Here is a 16,677-nt window from a genome sequence, read left to right as displayed (position 1 = left end):
AAAAAGGTATTTGCAGTGAATAAGTCATTGGTCTTGCAAAATTCCATCATGCAATCTTCAGCATCATTTCTATCACCAAGACCATATTTTCCAACTACCAATGATTCTTCTCTATTTACAACTTTTGAATTCCAGTCATCAGTGATAATCCACACATCTTGATTGCATAGTCCATCAGTTGCAGACTGCAGAAGTTGGTAGAGATCTTCAATTTCCTCATCTTTGGCGTTGGTGGTTTGTACCTAAACTTGAATAGTGGTAGTATTAACTAATCTTCCTTGTAGGTGTATGGATATTATCCTATCTTGACAGCATTGCACTTCAGGACAGATCTTGAAACAGTGTTTGTGATGATGAATGCCACACCATTCCTCTTCAAATTGTCATTCTTGGCATAGTAGATCATATGGTTGTCTGATTCAAAATGGCCACAACCAGTCCATTTCAGCTCACTAATGCCTAGGATATCAACCTTTAAGTGTTCCATTTCATTTTTGACAACTTCTAATATTCCTAGATTTATACTTTGTATATTCCATGTTCTGATTATTAATGGTTGTTTGCATCTGTTTCTACTCATTTTGAGTCATGCCACATCTGCCAATGGAGGGTCCAAAAGGTTTATTCTATCCCTATCATTAAGGTCATCTCTGAGGAGTCAGCTCTTCCCCAGTCAAATTTTGAATGCCTTCCAACCTGATGGGCTCATCTTTTGGCACTATATTGGACAATGTTTCAGGGCTGTTCACAAAGTTTCCCAGTAATATATCAGACAATGTTTCGCTGCTATTCATAAGGTTTCCACTGGCCAATTCTTTGAGAAGTAGATGGCCTTTTCCTTCTTCTGAGTCTGTCTTAGCCTGGAAGCTCCACTGAAACCTGTCTACCATGGGCAACCCCACTGCAATTTTGCAACATGGCGACATAGCCTCCAGTCTCATAGCAACATGCAAGCCACCACCAAAAGATGACAAACTCACAGACAAGTTTGTCTCCCTTACTTATTCCTAACCCATCTGCACCTGCCTACCTCAGGCAACGGCCTTAAAATAGAGCTGCCACAAGTGAAAAGCAGCCTGAGCCCCAGCCCACCTACCTCCAGCCCCAGCCTTAATATAGACCCACACTCAAACAAAAAGCACCCTCTAAGCCTTGGGCCTGCCTATCTCAGGCCCAGTCCTTAATATAGAGCCACCTCCTAATGAAAAGCAGTCTCCAAGCCCCAGACCTGCCTACCTCAGTCCCCGGCCTTAATATGGAGCCACACCCAAGTGAAAAGCAGCCTCCAAGTCTTCCTTGTAGGCGTATGGATATATATTATCCTATCTATGACAGCATTGTATTTGATGATCCTGAAACATCCTTTGTGACGATGAATGCCATGCCATTCCTCTTCAATTTGTCATTCTGGCATAGTAGATCATATGGTTGTCTGATTCAAAATGGCCAATCCCGTCCATTTCAGCTCACTAATACCTAGGATATCAATCTTTATGTGTTCCATTTGATTTTTGACAACTTCCAATTTTCCTGGATCCATACTTTGTACATTCCATGTTCCGATTATTAATGGCTGTTTGCAGCTGTTTCTCCTCAAATTGAGTCATGACATGTCAGCAAATGGAGGCCTCAAAAGCTTTACTTTACCGATATCATTAAGGTTGATGATACTCTGATGAGGTAGCTCTTTCCCAGTCATATTTTGAGTGACTTCCAACCTAAGGGACTCATCTTCCATCACTGTATTGGACAATATTTCCAGGCTATTGATAAGGTTGTCCCGTAAATTATGAGACAGTGTTTCCCTGCTATTCATAAGGTTTTCCCTGGCCAATTCTTTGGGAAGTGGGTGGCCTCTTCCTTCTTCCGAGTCTGTCTTAATCTATAAGTTGCGTTGAAACCTGCTCACCATGTGCAACCCTGCTTGCGTTTGAAACACTGGTGGCACAACCTCCAGCCTCACAGCAACACACAAGCCACCCAGTAGGACAAACTGACAGACAAGTTCCTCTCCCTCAGCTGTTTGAAACCTCTCTGCCCTCCCCTTACCTGGATCCTGCCGCTGATGGCCCTGGCTTTTCACCACCTCTAGAACCTTATTTTCCACCCCTTTCCCACAGGATTGTTGTTGTTAGGTGCTGTCTAGTTGGTTCTGATTCATAGCAACCCCAGAATGTACAGTAGAATGAAATGTTCGCTATCCTCCCTTCTAAGAGCATTCTGGCTGTGTTTCCAAGACAGATTTGTTCATTCTTCTGGCAGTTCATGGCATATTCAATATTCTTTGCCAACACCATAATCAAAAAGTATCAATCAACTTTAAAGAGGTCTTTTGCAGCAGATTTTTCTAATGCAATATGTTATTTGATTTCTTGATTGCTGCTTCCATGGGTATTGATCTGAGTAAAATGAAATCCTCAACAACTTCAATCTTTTCTTCATTTATTGTTATGTTGCTTGTTGGTCCAGTTGTGAGGATTTTTGTTTTCCTTGTGTTGAGGTGCAATCTCTACTGAAGGCTGAAGTCTCTGATCTTCATGAGTAAGTGCTTCAGTCTTCTTAATTTTCAGCAAGCGATGTTGTGTTATCTGCATATTTCAGGTTGTTAGTGAGTCTTTCTCCAATTCTGATGCTGTGTTGTTGCTCATATAGTCCAGCTTCTTGGATTATCTGCTCAGTATACAAATTGAATAAGAATGGTGAAAGAATACAACCTTGATGCACATCTTTTCTGATTTTAAACCATGCAGTAACTCCTTGTTCTGTTCAAACTACTGCCTCTTGATCTATGTACTGTCTTTTGCACTCTTCTCTAGACATACCATGAATGTTCTTGCCTCAAGGCCTTTAGCCTCTACTGTTTCCCCCTGCCTGAAAAATCTTTCTCCAGACCCTCACCTGATTGACTTCTTGTCCTTATTTATGTCTCTGCTTAAATATCAGTAGGGGCTTCACTGACCACCATTTAAAATAGCCATATTCCCCCCAAGGTAATCTCTGTCATTTGTTTTACATCTGGCATAGCATCTATTACTATCTAAAATTATGGTATTTATTTTTTAGTTGTGTAGGTCAGTAAAGATAGGCTATTTGTCCTGTTCTTTGCTAGTATCTACTATAATGCCTTAAATATAATAGGCATAAATACTTGTTAGATATTTAAATGAAACAATAGGGCAACCAAAAAAACCTGTAAAAAATATAAGCAATTAGATAAAAAATACATGGGCTTGTTGGTTCTGAGAGAAATGATAGGTTTGTACTGATAAAAAGAAATCAGAAGGCTAGTATAGAACTAGAAGATATTGGGAAAAGGCTAAAGTAAGTTTAGGTGACAATGTGGATACTGACTTGGCTAGAGCAGAACTGCTCTTCTGAAAAAGAAAAAAATGATGAAGAGATTACAATCGTGGTAGTAGTTGTGATGATGGACCCAGGACTGCCATGTGTAGTAACTGTATGGGTTACACTGTATCTAAAGAGGTGTTATTCAAATTAGGGTATTTTCAGCCATTATTTCTTCAATTTTTTTTCTTCTCCTTTCTCTTTCTTTGCTCCTTTTGGTACTCCAATTATGCATATGTTGCTGTCCTTAAAGGTGTCTCTCATTTCTCTGAGATTCTGTTCATTTTCCCTTCATTCTTTCTTTGTGATGACTATGGTTTGGCCACATCCTTCTGGTGAAGGTCAAAATTCTTCTCAAATAGCTCTTTCCATACCTTTTTCTGGATTGCAGTAACCATGCCCTTGATCTTTCAAGATTGTTGTTGTTGTTGTTGTTATGTGCCGTCGAGTCGGCCCGACTCATAGCGACCCCTCCTTGGGTTTCCGAGGCAGTATCACTACGGAAGTAGGGGTGATAAAGGCTCCTATTTTGGTCATGTTGTCAGAAGGGACCGACCATTCACTGGAGAAGGATGTCATGCTTGGTAGGGTGGAGGGTTGACGAAAAAGGGGGAGGCCTTCAACGAGATGGATTGACACGGTGGCTGTGATGATGGGCTCAAGTATAACAGGGATCATGGAGCTGGCATGGGATTGGGCAGTGTTTCGTTCTGCTGTGCGTGGGGTCGCTATGAGTCAGAAGTGACTCGACGGCACCTAACAACAAACAACAACAAAGGCTCCTGATAATTTCAATCCCTGGGGTACTACATTCTCCATTATTGCCTCTCATAAGTCCTGCCAACAGTTTTGAAAGTAGTGTTTTATTAAACTCTCTTCAAATTATCCAGTTTGAACATTCCATCTGTTTCCTGACAGGACCCTGGCTGATATCAGTAGTTTTGCAGCAGATGGCAGTCAAATGTCTTGAGGACATTGTGAGTTTTTCTACTTTTCACCTGAGCCAGCCAATCTGACAGGGCAGGAAGTGTAGGATAGTGGTGGTTGGGGGTGGCAAGGCTAATTAAATAATTTTTAATGCCAGGATAAGACTAAGATGTGCAATAAATGATGTAAATTCCTGACCATGTGGGAAAAGCTCTTTGGGAAATATTATTCTGGCAGCATTGTGAAAAACAGACTGAGGAAAAGGAAAGTTTTTTTTTTTTTTTTTTTTTTAAAAAAAAACAAGACCAACTGGAACACTGCTTCTGTATCTTTAGAATAAGACAGTAGGTACATTGACTAGAAAAAGAAAAGAAACATTTCAGAGACCCAGTGCAGAGAAAAGCCAGAGCTTCCTGGCCAGTTGTGTAGGGAGTGGAAGAAAAGGCAAAGAAAAAGGGTGAACTATTACTGTAGCACATAGTGGTAAACTAGAGAGCTGAGGGACATAATAGAAATAATAATAATGAAGATAAGTATTTGCAGCTTCAATCTATTAAGTGCTTCTTGAACTATGACAGGAAGTCTGCTAAGAGCTTTACATGTATTAACTGGTTTCTTCCTCCCGTTGTCTTTGTGAAGAATCTCATTACCTATATTTTACAGATGAGGAAACAGATTCACAAAGAGCTTAAATTCCTTTACTGAGATCACATAGTAAGCAAGTAAGTAAGGTGAGTGATTGAGCTGAGATACAATCTCCAGAGCCTGAACGCTGCTGTCTCTCAAGATTGGTGGGAATTAGATGACGAGTTAGAGTATAGTTGCCTCTAAACCAGGTGCCTGTGAAGATGTTTATAATGCACTGCTCACTGTTTTCATACTCACCACATTCTTTCCCTCCTCTGACTGGAACACTTTCACCTGTTTTGTCCACCTAATAATAGTAATAACAATAGTTAACGTTTGTTGAGCGTTTATCATGTACCATCACCATTTTTTTGTGCTTTACTTGTATTGGCTTTTCATTCTTCATGACATCCCCTTGAGGTGGCTATTATTATTATTATTATTAACTAGAAGGTAAGCTGTAGGAGAGCAGGAATTTCAGTGTTTTATTCATCATACATTGCCTGGGACATTTTAGTGCTTAGTAAAGGTTTATTGAATGAATAAGCTTTACAGATGAGGAAACTGAGGCACAACTGGGCCTAAGATGATGCAACTAGTAAGTGATGGGGCTAGACTTGGAGTCCAGTCCTCTGGCTTCATAGTCTGTGTGGTATCACTAACTCACTTTTACTCGATCTTTAAAATCGGTACAAATGTCACCTTCCCTGGGAAACTAGAAGAGAAGTAGATCCTCTGGAGAAACATTTCCATTGTTCTCATCATCCCATGGGATGTGCTTAGAAGGAACACCATACCCCAAGTTGCAAGTAGGAGAACCAATCACATAGCATCTTGCTTTACCTTTAAATCCCGCACTGTTTCCTGTGGTCTTCACTTTTCCTTGACCTCCCTCCTCATTCTTTTCTGTGCTCCTATCCTTTCACACACTCACTAGAATTCCCAGGATCATACTCCCACCTTCAGCCTTGCCCTTTATCTCCCTTGGTGAAATTCTGGTGGTGACACTGTCCATACAACCACTTCCTGCCATTCCCTGGGGCCTATTTTGTAAACTCGAAGTGGTGTCAGAAGATACAGCTTTCCATTTCTATCTAATCTCCTTTCTGAAACTCTGTTTATAGTCCACAAATTTCATTTCCTGCTTCCCCTCAAACCCTGAAATTAGGCAGAGTAGGCTAACCTGAATGTAATACCCTATAGGTAGGGTGGGCACCACCTCCTTTGTGACTTCCATAGAGTAGCAACAGGGAGAGCACCATTAGTGAGTGCTGTGGTTATGTAGTGCCACTCTCACAAGAATGTACCACAAATGGGATGGCCTTAACAAACAGGAGTTTATTCTCTCACGGTTTAGAGGCTTTAAGTCCAAGTTCAAAGTGCCAGGCTCTAGGGGCTAGGTGAAAGCCCCTCAACTTTGGGTTGCAGCTTTGCCTCCTACTCCAGGCCCACTGAAGTTAGAGGTTTTTCTTCACTCAGCTGCTGGCTGCTGAGGCTGATAAACTCAAGGTTGACAAGTAAAAAGGCACAGTCCCGATGTTACCAAACCACACAGCAGGCCATTAATTTAAGTCCATTGAAAGTCCCAAGGTCGGCAGAGCATGGCATGCTGCTAAACAATGCCACGGCTACATTCAGGGTTCAAGGTGCCATAGCTAGAGACTATTCCTAAGGCTTCTCCTTATATACAGGAAGCTGACCACATCCCAAAGGCAGCTACTCAGCTGCTTGTGGTAGATCCCACCATGGAGTTGATTGCCAGTCTCATCATGGGGAATAACTACCACCAGCTACCTAGCCACTCCACCAGGCCCAGCCAAGCTAACATACAAATTTAACTACCACAGTGAATATTTATTAGACACTTGACTGCTAACCAGAAGGCTGGCGGTTCAAACCCACCAGCCACTCCTCGGAAGGAAGGTTGGGCAATCCTACTTCCGTAGTGATACTGCCTCGGAAACCCAAGGAGGGGTCGCTATGAGTCAGGGCTGACTCGACGGCACATAACAACAACAACAAAGTAGACAACACCAAGTAGCAGGCAGGGTACTAATGTGAGCATACCTGTAAGGGCTAAGTATGTCTGTTTGAAGTATGCTACTATTTCAAAGCCTTGTTGGAACCCATGAAATTTAGCAGAGGGAAAATGTCAAAAGGACACACAGCCTCATAGACTTCCTAGATAGGAACAGATTGTATCAATGAATGTCTTCTGTTCAGCTCTGCATTTGCCATGACCTAATGTCCCATGAAAGAGCTGTGGATCCACAACTGAGACTAATAATTGAAACTAAAATATAACTTTTTTCCAATTGGATGATTAGAAATTCATTTATAGAGTCATGAGTTTAGGAGGAAATACTATATGATATTTTATAAACCATAAATGCTATTTTGTTTTTTGGGAAGAAACCAGTGAAGTTCTTGGGAAGTGAGCTATGGAAGGCAAATTGCTTTTTGTGGTCTCCTTTAGATTCCTGGCTCTAAGAGTTTGTGACTCATAACCACAAAGACTTCAGCCTAAGCCCAGGCAGCAGTTTGAAGCTGGAGATGGAGGTTATTACTGTAGGTGACTAAACAAACTCCAGCTGAGGTAGCGGAATCTGGTACTGCTAATGAGAAAAGATGACTATGCCTTTTTGCCCCCCACAAGCTGGAGGTTTTCTCTGGCGGGTTTTCAGGCTCTGTGTGAAATGGTAGACTTACGTCTCCAGACAAAAAGTTTCCACAGATGTAGAATTAAGGAGGATTAGAATGAGAACATTACTTAGAGATCACCTCCCCCATCTTCTCAAATTAGGTATAGGGAGGGAGACCAGGTAACTCACTTGAGGACACATAATTTGCTCAAAAAAGCCTGGACTGGTGTCTCTAAGACCAGAGTTTTGTCATGGAAGCTACAAGATTATCTCCATGAGACATCTCATGGTTTCTAGTAATTAGAGAGGACAAGGAGCCCTGGTGGTGCAATGGTTAAGCACTCAGCTACTAACTGAAAGGTTGGCAGTTTGAACCCATCCAGCTGCTCTGTGGGAGAAAGGCCTGATAATATGCTCCCATAATGATTATATCCTAGAAAACCTTATAGGGCTGTTCCACTCTATCACATGTGGTCTCTATGGGTCAGAATTGACTGTACAGCACCTAACAACAACAGCAGCAGCTGCTGCAAATTGGATAGGACAGAAAACTTTTTGTGAATGACACTTGGTTGACACTTCTTTTTAGATTTGGCAAAATTCTGTTAATCAGTGGCACTGAGCAAGGACAATGTCTTCAACGCCATCCTGGAAAAAAATAGGAGCACAAGGACAAATGAAAAAAGGAGCTTATGGCACCACAGAGCTTGAACTTGACCTGGTCATGTTGGTCAGAGGGACTTCATGAGTATTTTATGTTTTCAGCCTGCTAAATATATAGTCTGTGTGGGAAATTGTGCTACATCAATTTGCTAAGCTGGGAATTTTGTTTCCCAGAATCTCCTTTTTTGTATGAATCAGGTTAGAGTTGGCCGGAAGAGGGACTTGCACAATATTTGAAAGTTTGAGGAGAAGCATTACTTTGTGAAAGTCTCTTCAGGGTTGAGTGTGGTGACAGATAAACATATCTTGTCCTTGCCCAATTCTGCATCCAGTTCTTCCAGACGCTGGCCTTGGTAATCAACAGTTGCTCACCACCAGATACTGGACTACAGACTCACAGAGGTAGCAGGAACAACTTCCCCTAGATGGCTCCACAACCCTCCCTCCCCCCCTTCACAGTTCCACTGTAGTAGAAGGTGACTAATTTCTCAGATTGACTGGTGGATGACTCCTTCTCTCATCCTTCAACTCATCCTTCCATACCTTCACTTCCTTAGCTCCTCCCACATCTGTACAAGGTATACAGCCTTTAAGAAATCCTTTCTCCTATAACACACAAAGTGAGTCTGTTCCCTTAAATGAATCAGGAGTGAGTCATTATTCATCTCCAGGAACAAGTGAGTGGGGGGAGGTGGGAGGAGTCCAATATGTTTGCCTCTTCCTGAATTTGGTAATCTATCAGGAAGCCTGATGTGGGGAAAGGGGAACTAGGAAGTGCTCCTACCGTGTACAGGCAAAATATGTTGTCAGCACCTGGCTATAACACTCTACAGATAAAGTAGGAATGTCCCTAACTCTTCCAGGAAAAGACAGTCAAGGGAGATAGGGTAAGCTGTGAGCCACACATCCTACTGAAATCTCTAACTGGGACACCACTTCTATTGCCCCAAAACTTTTGTAACTCACCAAACTCTCCTACTCCATCTACCCAAAAAGAACTGAGTTGCCCTACAAGACTTCTGATATCCTTGTTGTCTCATTGATCCACGGAGCTAAAGGCTGCCTTCCAAAATATATTTTGAAAGTTCTTATTTCTAGACCCTTCTGGGACTAGATAAAGTGTGAAAATGAATATTGGTACAATTAACGGAACTTTCCCAATCTCTATAAAATATATGGTGTGTACCCTCTCACATTATTATTTTCCTCCTGTCATTTCAAAGCCTGAAATGACAATGGCAAAAAAAGTCAGAATATCATTTGAATGAACTTTCTGATGCCTAAGGAAAAAAGCCCCTCAATAATTTTTTTTTACCAAAAAACAAAACAACAACAACAAAAAAACTGGTTTCATTAGAAAGCAAAAATTAAAATAACAATGATATTTTTGCCTACTAAATCTATAAAGATTATTTTATTAATTTTAATTTTAGTTTTTATCTTTTTTTTAAAATAATTTGAGTGAAAATTCACAGAAAATTGGTTTTCCGTTCAACCGTTCACACATTTTTGCATGCGCAACATGGAACGCAGTCCCCACAATGTAACAGCACTCTTCCCACCTCCTTCCTGTGCTGTGATTTTCCTTTGTCCTTCTTGCCTATCCATCCCTTGGGCTTTGTCCTTGGGCAAATGATGCCCTTTTGATCTATTGGGGTTGACTGCTCTAAGGAGTGTGTACCTCCCTGGTGTAACTGTTCACCTTGTAGGCCTGGCTATTATTTGGCTGCAAGTTGAGGCACAAGGGTGAGTTCAGTTCTAGGTTTGGAGGATGACTGAAGGATAGTCTTAGGGTCCCACCAGTCTGTATCAGACAAGTAAGCCTGATCATTACTATTACTTTGAGGTTTTTTTCCCTCACAATCTGCTCCCACTTTGTTTAGAATCTCCAATTTTCATCCTTTCAGAGTGGTTGGCAATGGTAGTTAGGCATCATCTAGTCCTGGTCTCAGGTGGAGGCTGAGGTTCATGTGATCAACTAGTCCCTTGGACTGTTCCCATGGGTCTTTGCCTTTTCTCTCTCTTCTTTGCTCCAGATGAGGAGACACCATAGTTACATCTTAAGGTGACTGTTCACAGGCTTTTAAGACCTTGGTTGCTACTCACCAAAGTAAGATGTAGAACATTATCTTTGTGACCGATATTACGTCAATTGATCTTGATGTTCCCTGCAACTGTGGTCCTGAGCCTGTAGGCTCTGCAACTCATTCTCTCAAGGTATTTGGTTATGAAAAGCCCCCAAATTTGAAAACTATTTAGTCCACTCCATTTTAGCTGGAATCTAGATGGTATTGGGAGGAAGTAACTACATCTGACAGTTAAAACACCACATGACTCTTATAAAATATTCCTATCTTTTTTTTTTCTAATTGGGCAATGCAAATTTCCCTTTTAAATGTATGCACTGATTTTACTTTTTTTTAATAACTCAATAAGCAACTGCTGAGCACACAGGCACTGCAGGCTTTTGAACATGTTTTAGGAAGAAAGAATTCCCTGGTCAAATAAACTAGGGGAAATGCTAGCTGAAAGCACTCAGGAAAGCACTGAGCAAAACATACTCAGCTATGGTCCCAGCTCACAGGAGGTTCACAGTCTACTAGAGCACAATTAAACAAGCTTTCTCAGTGGAAGACTCCTGACAGCCTCTAACATGCTGATGTGCATTGAGAATACCAGGGGGAGACTCTGTGCCACATTTTCCAAGCCAGTTTGTTCTTTGAAAAACAAAACAAAACTTAGGAATAGAATCGGTTGTCTTTAAGGTGGAGTCCCTGGGTGGTGTAAAAGGTTAAATACTTGACAACTAACTGAAAAATTGGTGATTCAAACATGCCCACAGTCCCTCAGATGAAAGGAGCCGTGACCTGTTTTCTAAAGGTCACAGCCTTTGCAAACTCTATGGACTCTGAGCACATAGGGTCACTGAGTTGGAATCAACTTGATGACAACTAGCTCAGTCTATTTTTAAGGCACCTGTTTGTGAAAATTTGGCCTCATATTTCTACAGAGCAGCGTTAGAACACTGGCCTAAGTTGAATCTTATTATTTAAACAATCACAGTAAAAGAGAGTCTGTTCATTTTTCATAAAATGAGCTAAGAGCATTGACCTCAAATTTGTTAGCAATCCATTCAAGAATAGACTTTGATATTTTTGTAACTTCTATTAAAATTTATTTATTGTTATTATTCTTGTTGATAATATACCCAGTAGAACATACACCAATGCAACAGTTTCTACATGTACAATTCAGTGGATATTTTTTGTAACTTTAGGTAGAATAAATGTTTAATATATCTGCTGTGATGGTGATAATTCACAAAGAAAAATAATGAGCAAATTTTTGAATCAGGTCTGTGTTTACACTTGTATGTTGTTGTTATGTGCCACCAAGTCAGACCCGACTCACAACAACCCCTCCTTGTGTTTCCAAGGCGGTATCACTATGGATCGTAGATTGCCCAGCCCAACCTTCCTTCTGAAGAGTGGCTGGTGGGTTTGAACCACCAGCCTTCTGGTTAGCAGTCAAGTGCCTTAGGCACTATGCTACCAGAGCTCCTATAATGCAAAGGGTTAATTTAATATGGCTTGAAGATATTCAGTAGAGGAAACATTTGAGAGTTGGACTGTTTTTTTTTTTGTGAAATATACTATAATCCAAGCATCTGCCTATATCTGTTCAAGGGTTATCTTCTCTAGTACTCTTGGAGAACAGGGGAGTTTGTCTCATTTCTGCTCTGGGGTAAGACCAAACCAGCTCACTTCTCTGATGTCCCCTGATACCCTCTCTGTCCTTGGACCTGAATATTAGTCTCTTCTGCCATTTTACCTTAAGCACTCACTGCCCTCCAGTTGGATCCAACTAATAATGACCCCTCCTTGGATTTCCGAGGCGGTATCTCTAAGGAAGTAGATTGCCCAATCTTCCTTCACAGGAGTGGCTGGTGGGTTTGAACTGCCAGACTTCTGGTTAGTAGTCAAATGCCTTAGGCACTTCTGGCCTCAGAGTATGGGTAGTTCAGTATTAGAATTCTTGCCTTTCATGAGGAAGAACCAGATCTGATTCTCAGCCATGCACCTCATGCAGGCACCACCAGTCTGTCAGTGGAAGCTTGCCTGTTGCTATGATACTGAACAGATTCCAGCCAGTCTTAGACAGATGAGGAAGAAAGGGCTATAGATGCACTTCCAAAACTCAGCAGTGAAAACACTGTGGATCACAATGGTCTGATCCTCAGCTGATCATGGGGACGGTCAGGACTAATTTCCACTGTGAGTGGAATCTGAGGAGGCCTGGATGGCAGTTAACAACAACGATGACTGGCCTCAGCTGAGTGGGGGTGCAGGCAAGACTGCCACGTTCCACTGAGTCATTCTGCTCCTCAATTTCCCTCTGTGCTATTTAGAGGAAAAAATATATATTTTTCTTTTATTTAATTTAAAGTTTGGGATAGCAGAGGATAGAAATTAAATTTTGATGTTACCCACAGTCATCAAGTCAGTTCCGACTCATAGTGACCCTTTAAGACAAGGTAGAACTGCCCCATAATTCCAAGGTTATACCTCTTCATGGAATCAGACTGCCTCATCTTTACCCCTGGAGCAGCTGGTGGGTTCAAACTGCCAACCTTTTGGTTTGCAGCTGAATACTTTAACCACAATGCCACTAGATAGCCTTGAAATTTAGATATTAGTGTCTTAAAATCCCTTACCATCTCATCACAGGAATTTCTAAACTCGGGGAGGTACTGCATTGCCTGTAGCTTTGCTCTCCTCTTCTCTCTCTCTCTTTTTTTTTAAACTTATCTATCTTTTTGTGGTTGTTGTTATTGAGAATATACACAGCAAAACATACATCAATTTCTCTATCTTTTTAATTTTATTTTTATCTCCCTCTTTTTTAAAAAGTTGGAAATATTGAGGTAAATTTCCATTCAGTCAAATCCACTCTTTAGTGTACAGAGGTTCTATGAGTTTTGACAAATGCTGTATAACCACCTCCACAATCAAGCTGTAGAACATTTTCTTTACCCTCCAAAATTCCCTGTGCTCCTTTCTAGTCGTTCACTCCCCTCACCCTCAGCCCACGGCCACCAATGATCTGCTTTCTGTCCCTATACTTTTGCCTTTTAGACAATGCTGCAAAAAAGGAACAAAAAAGAAATCATAGTAGGTAGCTTCATTCACTTAGAATGCATTTGTTACTCATTCATACTGTTTTGTGAGTGCTTTCTATTGTATGAATGTAGTACGGCTTGTTTATTCATTCAGCAGCTGAAAGACTTTGGGTTAGTACCTATTTTGGGCATTTATAAATAAAACTGCTGTAAACCTATGTATACAAGTTTTTGTGCAGACTTAAGTTTTAATTTCTCTTGGGTAAGTACCTGGGAGGGTGATTGCTGAATCATATAGATGTATGTTTAACTTTGCAAGAAAGTGACAGGTTTCAAAAGTAGTTGTACCATATTGCATTCCCACCAGCAAAGTCCCCTTCATCCACATCCTCACCAATATCAGATTAGAATTGTCAGTTTTACTTTTTAAGAAATTCTAACAGATATGTAGTAGTACTTCATTGTGGTTAATTTGCTTTCATCTAACGAGTAATGATGGTATGAATCCCTTGGAAGTGCAAATGGGTAATGTGCTCATCTGCTAACTGAGAGGTTAACAGCTTGAGTTCACCCAGAGATAACTCAGGAGCTCTGGTGTCATAGTGGCTAAGGCACTTGACTGCTAATCAGAAGGCTGGTGGTTCAAACGCACCAGCCACTCCTCGGAAAGAAGGTTGGGTAATCTACTTCTGTAGTGATACTGCCTCAGAAACCCAAGGAGGGGCTGCTATGAGTCAGATCTTCCTCGATGGCAGTGAGTGTCTTTTTTTTTTTTTTGAACATGGAAAAGAGGAAAATTGAGCAGGGGATTAGTGTGCAAAGGTTGGGGATAAAGGAGGAGTCAAGTTATATACTGATGACTTAGGATGAATGTTTGAAAGACTGAGAAGCAACATCTTCTGACCTCCTCTAACTTCATGAGAGGAAAACAGAATCACCATCAGCAGCCCAAGGCTTTTTCCTGTAAGGCCAGAAATGACAGCACCGTCCAGTCTTTTGCCAGTTCTGACACCAACCCTCCCTCCCACAGCACTCACCACTTCTATGCTGGGTTTGATAATTCATTGTAATGGCCACATAGAACTCACAGAAAATACTCACAGTTATGGGATTTATTAGGGAAGTAACAGGCTACATTTCAGTTTCTGGAACGGGCTCAGGATACTATTCTTCAGTCAGGACAGTCTCCCCTCTGTTGTGCCCTCAGACACGCCTCTCAACCCTTGACTTCTTGGCTTGGCCTCTGCCCTGCTTGGGCCAGTGTGTTACAAAGCTCTTTTAGCTCTGCCAATAGGTGCACCTAGGCACACCCCACTGCATCAGCAAGTCTCCTGTTCAAGGGCACTCAGCTTTCTCACTCCATGGGCCAGGTAAGCCTGCCACCCTGTCTTGTGCCTCTTGGTTCCACTGCTGTCATCTCTCTGCTAGGGTGACTCTCTGCCTGGGCATCTCTCTGCTAGGGCATCTCTGCCAAGAAGGTCCAGTGCAGGGATCTTGGGTCCAAGGACATGCTCTACTTCACCTCCAGCTCTTCTCTCTTGATGGCAGTGAGATCCCCTCTCTGCCTCTAAGAGGGCTCATTTTAAGCCTGGCAGAGTGACAAAACTAACCAATACCAACATCAGAGTGCTACACACCTTATTTGCATGATCTCACCCAGTAATCTGGTGAGAGTGAGAGTGTAAAAATACAGCTGTTGTTGTTATGTGCCGTCAAGTCGAACTCGACTCATAGCAACCCTTCCTTGGGTTTCTGAGGCAGTATCACTACAGAAGTAGAGTGCCCCATCTTCCTTCCAAGGAGTGGCTGGTGGGTTTGAGCCTCCAGCCTTCTGGTTAGCAGTCAAGTGCCTTAGGCACTATGCTACCAGAGCTCCCTAAAATCAGCTAGAAAAGCCATATTCAAGTAATTCATTGCATCCCAATGGACTTTTTGGAAAACTGTTGTTGTTGTTATTAGGTGCAGTTGAGTAGTCTCTGACTCATAGTGACCCTGTACATAGCAGAATGAAACACTGTGTGGTCCCACGCCAGCTCCACAATCCTTGCTATACTTGAGTCCATCAGTGCAGCCACTGTGTGTCAGTCCATCTTGTTGAGGGCTTTCCCCTCTTTCGTTGACCCTCCACTTTACCAAGCATCCCATCCTTCTCCAGGGAATGGTCCCTTCTTACAACATGACCAAAGTAGATGAGATAAAGTCTGGCCATTCTTGTTTCCAAGGAGCATTCTGGCTGCACTTCCTCCAGGACAGATTTGTCAGATCTTTTAGCAGTCCACGGTACTTTCAGCATTCTTCACCAGCACCACAACTCGAAAGCATCAACTTTTCTTCCTTATTTGTAGTCTAGCTCTCACATGCATATGAAGTGATTGAAAATATCATGGCTTGTGTCAGGCACACCTTAGTCCTCAAGGAGACATCTTTGCTCTTTAGCAGTTGAAAGAAGTCCTTTGCAGCCAATTGGAGCTCTGGTGGCATAGAGCCTAAGGCATTTGACTGTTAACCAGGAGGCTGGTCATTCAAACCCTCCAGCCACTCCTCAGAAGGAAGGTTGGGCAATCTAGTTCCATAGTGATACCACCTCAGAAACCCAAGGAGGGTTCACTATGAGTAGGATCTGACTCGACAGTATTTCCATCATCATCATCCATACATCATTTGGTGTCCTGACTCCTGCTTCCATTGGCATCGATTGTAGAACCAAGCAATGTGAAGTCTTTGACAACTTCAATCTTTTCTCCATTTATCATGATGCTGCTTATATGTCCAGTTGTGAGGATGTTTTCTTTATATTGAGATGTAATTCATACTGCAGACTGTATTCTTCAGTCTTCATCAGTAAGTGCTTCAAGTCATCCTCACTTTCAGGAAGCAAAGTAGTGTCATCAGCGTATCGCAGGTTGTTAATTATTCTTCCTCCAATCCTGATGTCAGGTTGTGGTAGTTAAGTTTGTGTGTCAACTTGGCTGGCCTTGGTTGAGTGGCTGGACAGCTGGATGTAGTATTCCCCATGATGAGACTGGTAATCAACTCCATGGTGGGATCTACTGTGAATAGTTGAGTAGCTGCCCTAGGGATATGATCTGTTTCCTGTATACAAGGAAAAACCTTGAGGAATGGTCTCCAGCTTATGGCTCACTTGGACCCTGCATGTAGCTGTGTTCAGCAGCCTGCCATGCTCTGCCAACCTTGGGACTTACAATGGACTTGAATTAATGGCCTGCCATGTGGTTTGGTAACATTGGGACTGTGCCATTTTATTTGTCGACCTTGGGTTTGTTAGCCTCAGCAGCCAGTATTTGCCTGAGTGAAGAGATGCTTCTAGCTTCAGTGGGCCAGGAGCAAGAGGCA

The sequence above is a fragment of the Orycteropus afer genome, unplaced genomic scaffold, assembly GCF_000298275.1.
Source record: "Orycteropus afer afer isolate SDZICR_OR568_19922 unplaced genomic scaffold, OryAfe1.0 scaffold00001, whole genome shotgun sequence".
Classification (NCBI taxonomy): Eukaryota; Metazoa; Chordata; class Mammalia; order Tubulidentata; family Orycteropodidae; genus Orycteropus; species Orycteropus afer.
Note: the sequence above shows the minus strand (reverse complement) of the source record.